Source organism: Engraulis encrasicolus, chromosome 20 (assembly GCF_034702125.1).
Source record: "Engraulis encrasicolus isolate BLACKSEA-1 chromosome 20, IST_EnEncr_1.0, whole genome shotgun sequence".
Classification (NCBI taxonomy): Eukaryota; Metazoa; Chordata; class Actinopteri; order Clupeiformes; family Engraulidae; genus Engraulis; species Engraulis encrasicolus.
In genome coordinates, this window is record NC_085876.1 from 34888567 (window position 1) to 34898400 (window position 9834).

A 9834-nucleotide genomic window follows, 5' to 3' on the forward strand; every position below is an offset into this window, starting at 1 on the left:
TAAATGCACGTTGTAAATCTTCCTCAGGCTGACAACATAGCTGATTTACAAAGGCAAACTCTAGCTAGCACCTAGCTTCAGTCATTGAAAACATGGTGGGCAGAGCTAGCTAGTGGTTTCCATTGTAAAGGTACTTCTGTATGCCGTTTCATTTCCAGAACAAACATAAACCTAACACTAACTCATAAAACATGTTTGCATAAGGCTAAAGTAATTCGACGATTGAAGGTGGATGAAATCAACATCAAGACCATTTTAGCTCACCTTGAAAGTTACCCTGGTTGCTGCCTGCGTGCGAAAGCACTGTGTGGTGCGTCTCAAACTCCACCCTTGTGTGTCAGGGTACTCAATTAAACAACGTCAGCGTCTCTGAGCCATACTGCAAGCAGAGCGGGCAGCGTACAACTAGAACGAGTGTGCTTGAAGTACAGAAGTATACTGATTGGGACGCTCCTGTTCTGCAGTAACCAAACTTTCGTTGCCTAGCAACAACAGGACTCGCCGCCGCCACCGCGAGCTAGTTCAACTTCAGTGCAGCAGAGCCAGGCAAGGTAAGCTTCCTGACAACGAACTTTTAATGTAGTTCTAGCTTTAACCTACTTTCATTTTGTCTCTGAGCATTGAAGGATTTTAACTGTATACATTGCAAACACGTCTTATCAGCCGTGTTTGTGCTGAAATGGCATAGCCTACAGAGGTACATGGAAACCACTAGTTCTAGCTAGCTCTGCCCACCATGTTTTCAATGACTGAAGCTAGGTGCTAGCTAGAGTTTGCCTTTGCAAATCAGCAACGATGTCAGCCTGAGGAAGATTTACAACGTGCATTTAACATGGTACTGCATTTCAGAAGCAAATTTAGCGATGGTGAATTGATAACATAAAAAAATAAACGTGGTGAAACCGGTCTTGCAGTTGACTTCTCTGTTTGTTTGTTTGTGTTCACAGGACTTCCTCTGGATGGTGGCAGATTGACAACCTCACATCAGTGAACATGAATCTCATAACTGATTGGAAAAATAAATAAAGTTTTGCACACAATGCGATTGTCTGTGTACTTGAATCACTTCATAGTAGGCTAGTCTATATTGTATTAAAAATGATAATAACTAAGTAATTGAGTGGAAATAAGAAATAAGACATTTTAAGACCATGAAAATATGTAATTTCCATAAAATTGAGTGGAATAGGTGATAATGCATTTTACGGCCCTGATTCTATCTTATTTCCATATAACTACTCAATTGTTTACAAGGTAATTAAGCAGAAATAATACAAGGATGCTTGGGTGGTCGTTTCTATGCAATAACATAGGAAGAGGAAATATTGCACATTACGGCCCTGATGTAGCCTAATTAGTATGAAACTACTTCGGCTGATACCGTTTAGTTACTGGCATACCTACCACCTAACTACTATGATGACACAGTAGCTGTTTCCATTAGCCTACTATTAACTAGAAACTACAGCATAATTGCACTGGAAACTGTATGGTTATTTTTTCTGTTATTAATGAGAAATTATAGTGTAATTGCACTGGAAACCATATGGTTATTTTGCTGTTATTACTAATAACAAGCAGTTATTACCATAAAATTAGACTGAAATTACTGAGAAATTAGTATGAAATTAACACCTTATTAGCGATCCGTAAAGTAAAGTGTTACCAAAAAATGTATGTGAGCCACAATCATATGCATATGGACAGACACACAATTGTAGGCTGTTTTCCTCCGAGCTACTTTCCCACGTTAAAGTGCACACAGTACTCACATTCACAGACATTCACAGACACTTAAAAAAAAAAACAGAATATCCTCCACGCTCCTGTTCCTCACAATCTGGTGCGTCAATGGGAAGGACTTAGTTCGAGTAATGAAGGAAGATTACTGGAGCAAATCAGACATGGAGGTTTGAAATTCATGAATACATTTCTCTTGAGGAGAAGCTTTGTCAAAACGTTGGAGTAGAGTAGAGTAAGTAGAGTAGAGTAGCATTTATTAATCTCGGAGGAAATTTTATTTTTATTTATTTATTTTTTAAAATATATATTTTTCGACTTTATTTGATAGGAAAGTGTGAGAGGTGGACAGGAAGCAAATTGTCAGAGAGACGGGGAGGGGTTGGCAAAGGACCCGGGCCGGGAATCGAACCCGGGTCAGCTGCATGGCAGGCGAGTGCCCTACCGGTTGGCCACGGCAGGGCAAATCTCAGAGGAAATTAAGTGGGGAAAAAAACTTTATAAATAAATTTAAAACACTCACAGGTCCTGCCGTGGCTCAAACGATAAGGCACTGCCCTGCTACACCGGCGACTCGGGTTCGATTCCGGGCTCCCCCATCTCTCCCATCTTCCTGTCAGGATTTCATTACCGGTATGTCCTGTCAATAAAGGCATAATAAGCCCCTCAGCCCCTAAAACATAAAAAACTCCTCACAGAATCATGTTCATTCACACACACACTTGGACATGTACACATATATACTTTACATGCACAAACAATGCATAATTTTTTATTTATTTTTTTGGTCTTATTGATTTTATTTATGATAGGACAGTGATGGGGGTGACAGGAAGTGAGTGGGGAGAGAGAGACGGGGAAGGGCCGGCAGGGCCAACAATACATCATTTCATATTGAATCGTATTATATTATAGCCTAAATTGGCAAGTAGCCAAACAAAGTGCACTAAAGCCCCTTCCAAAGGGTTTCATAACCCCCAGCAGCATTGCATCAGCACTCAGTCTGTCTGGCTTAGCTTGCTGCATGGGACTGACCTGACAAAACACTCTCTCTCTTGCTCAAGCATTTAAACTATACAGCATTCTCTTCCCCAGACACAGAGAGAGAGAGAGAGAGAGAGAGAGAGAGAGAGAGAGAGAGAGAGAGAGAGAGAGAGAGAGAGAGAGAGAGAGAGAGAGAGAGAGAGAACACTAAAGCACAGCAGATGATCAGCACATTACTCTAAGCTCTGCAGGCACACTGACTCAACCTCACAAACTCACACATACACACACGCACACACACACGCAAATACACACACACACACACACACGCATGTACACACACACGCACACATATGGCCAAAAGAATTCACACTACTTAGCAAAAAAGTATGCACACACAGACGCACACACACACACACATACACACACATACACATACACACACACACACACACATACACACACACATACACACACTCCCGCACAATTACTGATATGGGCCATTACCAGGCTCTAAACGCAGACACACACACACATTGGTGCACAAAAACACACAAGTACACACACACACAAGGACACACACACACACACACACACACACACACACACACACACACACACACACACACACACACACACACACACACACACACACACACACACACACACACACACACACACACACACACACACACACACACACACAGGCACATACACCACAGGCACATTCTGCCACAATAAACTCCTGCCAGCCCATCTGGGCCCTCTTCTCTTAGAGGCTGTTAATGAATAGACTTTCAGCCACAAGTACAGAAGGAAGGAAAGGAACAGGGGGAGGGGAGGGGAGGAGAAGAGAGAGAGAGAGAGAGAGAGAGAGAGAGAGAGAGAGAGAGAGAGAGAGAGAGAGAGAGAGAGAGAGAGAGAGGGAGAGAGAGAGAGAGAAAGAGAGAGAGAGAGAGAGATTAGAAGTTGGGAGATAGACGGGGAAAAAAGGTGTGAGGTATGAAAGAAAAAGGAGAAGAGAAAGGGAGAGATAAAGGGAGGACAAAGGAAAAAAACATAATAAGCAGTGGATAGAGAGAAGAGGAGGAGAGAAATAGTGAGAAAAAAGAATACAGACATGTTGAGAGGGGAGAGAGAGGGAGAGAGAGAGAGAGAGAGAGAGAGAGCAGTGAATGAAAAGGAGAGGATGAAGAAGGGTAGGTGAAGAGAGGAGAGGAAAGGGTGCCAGGCATCTGGGCCACAGAGATGGAGGGATGAAGAGTTGGAGCAACGGAGGGATGGAGAAATGCTAAGGAGCTTGTGGCCAGAGAATGGCTGCTGAATGACAATACAACCCCCCTCCGACCACAGCCTGCTTTTCTACTCTGCTCTTTCTCCTCTCCTCTTTTTTCTCTCTCTCTTTTTCCTTCTACCCTTCTCAACCTCCATTTCCTCCTCCCATCCCCTCTCCTTTCTTCTCATCCCATCCTTTCTCCTTCCTCCCCTTATTTCCGCACATCTCCTCTCTTGCTTGGTTTTGTCGTCTTTTCTCTTCTCGTCGTCCCTCTTATTCCTTCATTTTCCTTAGATCACCTTTGTTCTGTTTCTTCCCTTCCACAATACTTTCATTTCTTTCTGCTCCCATCTATACTTCTCTTCTCTTCTCTTCTCTTCTCGTCTCTTCTTGTCTCGTCTCGTCTCTCCCTTCTACACTGAAAAAAGAGGGAATGGCGGGTCTTTGAATTAACCTATATAAAGTAAATAGATGCAAAACAATTCATTAACATTCCTTGAGTAAACATGATTTCATCAAATAAGGATAATGTGTTCTTGGAGACTGCTGAATTGGCATGTTTCTAATGCTTTGAATGAACATGATTAAGTTGTGTCCGGGGTGGCCTCCAGTCCTGAGGTGGCGCTAGTGCACCACTTTCTAAGACAAGAAGAAGCCGGAAAGTTCCAAAGCCAGAGAGCCGTTCGCCTCAGCTCGGTCCTACTCTTCAGTCTCATCTCGCTGGAATAGTGTTGTCATGTGTGAAGATATACACGAAATTGAGTAAGTAACTGAAGTACTTTCATTTATGGTGGGCGATGTAGTACTGCTCTTGTGTCTTTTGTGTGTGGAAGCTGAGCTTAGACTCTACTACATTTACCCGCGCAGTGCTCTTTGCTTAGTAACAGGTGCACTGCAAACACATGCAGTTGGCTATGCATCATGTCATTTTCGAAAAGAATGGAAGATATTTACATTTAGGATATTCAAAGGATGTAGTAAAAACTGCTACTGTACAACAATCTAGCTGGTCATCTTCAGTTAATAGCTATATTTGCGCGGGAGGGTCTGATCCGTTAATGGGGGAGGGGTGGTGGGGGTTATGCACAACGAACTAGAACTTGATCGAACACGTTGCATAGAGAGAGCTGGCGTCGTTTCGGTGTGTTCATTTTAAGCCAAGTAGAACTATTCTATTTTTAAAGTTTTCTTTTTTGACCCAACCCAGGTGTTTAATGCACACATGCACTTGTGGTCTTAACCGAAGGTTAATCAAATGTAAGCTTTCCTGCACACGAAGTCAAAGAACAACCGACCTAGATAGAGTGCATATAACCTGAATTTAAACTTTGCACAGGGAATTGGATGAAACATGTGGGAATAGTATCCTATTTATTGAAGTGCATAGCACTTTTTTTTTACTTGCACTTATGGTGCAATGCAAAGCATGCACTGCCTTGTCATCTCGTTTTACTTAGCCTATATCTTCCTCTTTTAAGTGGAGCATTGTTTACAAGTAGCCTAGTTTACAGAATGCATGCTCCTCATTCACGAATCCTGTGCTGTTTATAAATGCTTCACCTCACCAATTCCTCCTTTCTTTCTTTCTTTCTTTAAGGACTTCTGGCACAGCGGCCTGCACTGTTCGAAGTCTGTAAGGTAAGACATTCAATGCTGATTGTCTTTAAGGTTTTTAGTTTGTTTTTGTGTGTGTGTGTGTGTGTGTGTGTGTGTGTGTGTGTGTGTGTGTGTGTGTGTGTGTGTGTGTGTGTGTGTGTGTGTGTGTGTGTGTGTGTGTGTGTGTGTGTGTGTGAGTGTGAGTGTGTGTGTGTGTGTGTGTGTGGATTTTCCCTAATGTTTATGATTTGACAATCCTTTGGGCTCTTTATGTCTTTTCAGATCAGTGCTGAATTCAAAAGAATCACCACAGTCCCCCTGCAATCCAAGCAACTGTTGCTGAATTGGCTGATGTAAGTTTCTGTATTTTTTGCCTGTCTACTTGATGGTTCCTGAGCAGAAAGCCTTTTTTTACTATTAAGTTACACCCCTGCATGTTATAACCCCATAGAGAGGATCATGATCTGCCTTAGTAGTCATGGTACCAGTACATTCATATGCCATGTTTCTTTTGGTGGCAGTCAGCTTCCCAATGTTGATGCCATTCATAGAATCTCAAAACAAATCAGTCCCACCACCATTTTCGACCGTAAACATGGGACTATTTTCTTTATACTTCTCCCTTGGCTACTATCACACATGCTTGAAACAATCTAAAGTTCATCATGGTTTCATCAGAGACAAACAGACTTCAGATATGGATTGCTGGAACCATGTCCTCTGGTCTGATGACACCAACATGAACACATTTTTTCGGATGGTGTCAAGCATGTGTGATCTTAACCAAGTGAGTAGTACAAAGTAAACTGTCCCATGCTCATGGTCAAGTAGTGGTAGTGAGACAGACATGGTTTTAGGCTGGATGCATGGCGTCAATATTGGAAATCTGAATTTCACCAACATGTACCATGACAATTGAAGCAGATCATGATACAGTCTGTGATTTTAAAGGTGCAGAGTGATTTTTTTAAGTAGTTTATTTCCAGAACTCATGCTGCACAGGTTACAAATGTTGTCCTTTTTTTTTTTTTTTTTTTCTTTTTTTCTTTCTTTCTTTCTTTCTTTCTTTCTTTCTTTCTTTCTTTCTTTCTTTCTTTCTTTCTTTCTTTCTTTCTTTCTTTCTTTCTTCATTTCATTAAGTTGTACAAGATGCACCATTTCTGAGGACTTCTGGCACAGTGGCCTGCACTGTTTAAAGTTCGCAAGGTAAGACATTCAATTCGGATTGTCTTTAATGTTTTTTTTGTGAATTACAGCGTTTTATCTCCTTTCTTGAATGTGTGTGTGGCTTTCTCCTAATGTTAATGATTTGATTGTTAAATCCTTTGGGCTCTTTATGTCTTTTCAGATCAGTGCTGAATTGAAAAGAATCCCCACAGTCCCACTGCAATGGCCTGCACTGTTCCAAGTCCACAAGGTAAAGCATTCACTTTGGCCACAACCCTACCCAGTGCACCTTAACAACTTGACTCCTGCTTTAAATTAGCTGTTACCTGAAAGGGGGTGACTAAATATTCCAGTGATATAAGGAGCTGCTTCTCGAATTTTTATATTTAAATTTTGTCGTACTCTGACCAGTGAATATTAGATTATTGCTTAGTACTAGAATTGGAGTTATCTGAGACGAGATGATCTGATCTGAGAAGTGTTGATGACTACCTCCCTGGTGTTCCCACGCTCAGTGTGGAGTGTGACACTAGTTAGTTTGTATGCATTGTGCTATGCTCAACATGACATTGAGAAGCTTCAGTTGAAAGTGAGCAAGCTATCCCACGCTTTCCTTATTCCAATACACTTACTACACAATGCATGTGCAGCTAAACAAAAATAAATATTAATATCTTCTATGTAGAAACAAAATGAGCACTACAATGAAGGGTATAATATCTGAGAGCACTTTGTTGACACATGTTTTTCACTCTGATTGGGGGGGGGGGTAGAAATCAGAGTCGACAGAGTGCACCAGCTGTGTTACGCATTTCATTATATTGTCCATTGTATGTATTGCACGTTTTATTTTTAATCATCTTAAGTTATCAGGGAAACTTATTGAGATGGGGAAAACTATAAGAAATTCTTATTTCAGCCCCTTGACAGACAAGCCCTGCATGCCATATTACTGCACGCATGCACAAACGCCAGAGAGGTTCTCAATTCATCTCAGATCAGAGAGCAGAGAAATGCAGTAGACTTTTCCTTCAAAGTCTCCTCGCAAGGAACAGTATATACCGTACCTGTATATGCATAATGAAACTTGTTCTCTTAATTGAGACGAACTGATCCTTACATCTCTGTGCTCTGAAACACCTTAAACAGAGGATTGGCATCACTGGTTGTCTACTACAAGCTCCTTGTAGATCCCAGCGAAGGACACAGTAGACCTGGGGTGTTGTTCCATATGAGAGTGAACTTTTTCATTGGCCTGGGCCCACTGGTATTCCTGTGACACACCAAGTTTCATGTCAAAGTCTTGTCATGCTATGCAATGATCTTGCAGGCCACATAAAATTACTTCATGGGTCACAATTGGCCCTGGGTTTGAGTTTGACATCCCTGCAGAATGAAGGCAACTACACATCTTTGGCTCTGGTATTTGACGACCTCAGGACAATTTACACCAGCGTTAAATCATCATCCAGGTCCCACATCAGAATTAGAACTGAGAATCTTGACGGTGAAACAGAGGACATGCTTTGGACTTCGCAGTAACCTACTGCCCAGCTTAATGTTGATTTATTTGTTAATTCAAATGGCTTGGTTAATTTGTGTTTATTTACTTTTGTCTGTGTTGAATAGGTCATGGATGAAGTTGCCGTAGACGAAGCAAATGAAGACATCACTATTGGAATCTGCTCTGACAGAAGATTGGGCATCCCACCCTTAGGACATTGTCAGTTTTAGTGTATGTCTGTCACACACGTGACACCCAATCGGAAAGGACTCTTTTTTTCAGCAACTAAAAAACTGTGAAATGTTTAAGTGAAATGTACCTTTTTTCTAGAGATCTATTTGCTTGTATGCACTTCCAGCTCCTTGCTGGTTTAAGAATAGCACTTGAGTGTGCATATGTTTTGTACATACTGTGTTGATTTTGACCCAAACTAAAGACAAACAAAATACCAAGATTAGACTTAAATAAGACTGGGTAATGACACAAATGTGGTCACCAAAGAGGACAACCAAATGAATGGTGGACTGCCAGATGCACGTGCACATGCATACAGTATACGCGCATGAATGCACACACGCACACTTACTAGTGTGGACTAATGCACTTAGTCAATGAGCTAAAAGAACTGTATGTAGAGTGAATTTTATTTGTGTCCGATGTGTTCACATGAATGCTAATCCAGCCAGAGAGCACTTTTTCACAGCAACCAAACAAATCATTTTCTTAAAGGTGCACTGTGTAGGATGGTGACCAGAGTAGGCAACTATGCTGCACATTGAAACGGTGCTGCCTATTACCAACTTTGTCCTTTTCATGAATATTTACTTAGTAATAAACGAAAATGTGTTAGTATGACCAAAGTTCAGTAAGTTTACTAAAAAAAACTGTATTTCTAGAAATTCAAAATGACAGCCAGTGGAGAAGATTCCTCTCTTTCCTCCTCCCCCTTTCATGTATGGAAAGAGCAATTTCCCCAGTCATAACGACAACTTAAAGTTTGGTGGTGGTAAATATTCATGAAAAATGCAACATTTGTGCATGGGCAGCATGAAATCTCAAAAATAAACTACTGAAAATAATACACAGTGCACCTTTAAAGCGAATTGGACTTTCTTTTTGTTCACAGACTCTGCTCGTTGTATTTCCTGCTCGTTGATTGGTGTAAGAGTAGCAGTTATTTGTGACTGTCCTTATGTTTTGTATATCTGTGTGCATTTTACATGCGTACAGTGAAAGTCAATACATTTAATCACAGAATCCTTTTTTTGTTTTTGTTTGCACATGCCTGTACATCAAATTGTGATCTGCAATGCATTTGTATAGCCTAGACCTAATATGTTTACCATGTTTTTTTTTTGGGGGGGGGGGGGGGGGATTGAGACTAAAGAATCATGTTACTGAAATGTAGCTGTATGCATGATTCCATCACCTTCAATAAACATGAAAAACATACTTTCAAACTATGTCAAAGTTTTGTGTTTTTCCAACATATTTTCTCGTTAATGGAATACCAATTAATTGTTTAGGATTAAAGTGATTTCATCACCTCTGATTTAGGTGAAAAAAA

The 9834-nt window shown here is 41.0% G+C and overlaps 2 long non-coding RNA genes across 2 annotated transcripts in view; one reads left to right on the forward strand and one right to left on the reverse strand.

Annotated features, from left to right (window-relative positions):
• Nucleotides 1–1022, reverse strand: part of LOC134436543 (uncharacterized) — a 1232-nt gene extending 210 nt beyond the window's left edge. The window contains exon 1 of the long non-coding RNA XR_010032227.1: nucleotides 265–1022. This is a non-coding gene — a long non-coding RNA (uncharacterized LOC134436543). The remainder of the gene's footprint in view (nucleotides 1–264) is intronic.
• Nucleotides 1023–4442: 3420 nt separating this feature from the next.
• On the forward strand, nucleotides 4443–9124 carry LOC134436544 (uncharacterized). Its single transcript, XR_010032228.1, has 6 exons — nucleotides 4443–4762; nucleotides 5598–5638; nucleotides 5879–5949; nucleotides 6737–6802; nucleotides 6945–7013; nucleotides 8393–9124. It is a non-coding gene; the product is annotated as an uncharacterized LOC134436544 (long non-coding RNA).
• Nucleotides 9125–9834: the final 710 nt, after the last annotated feature.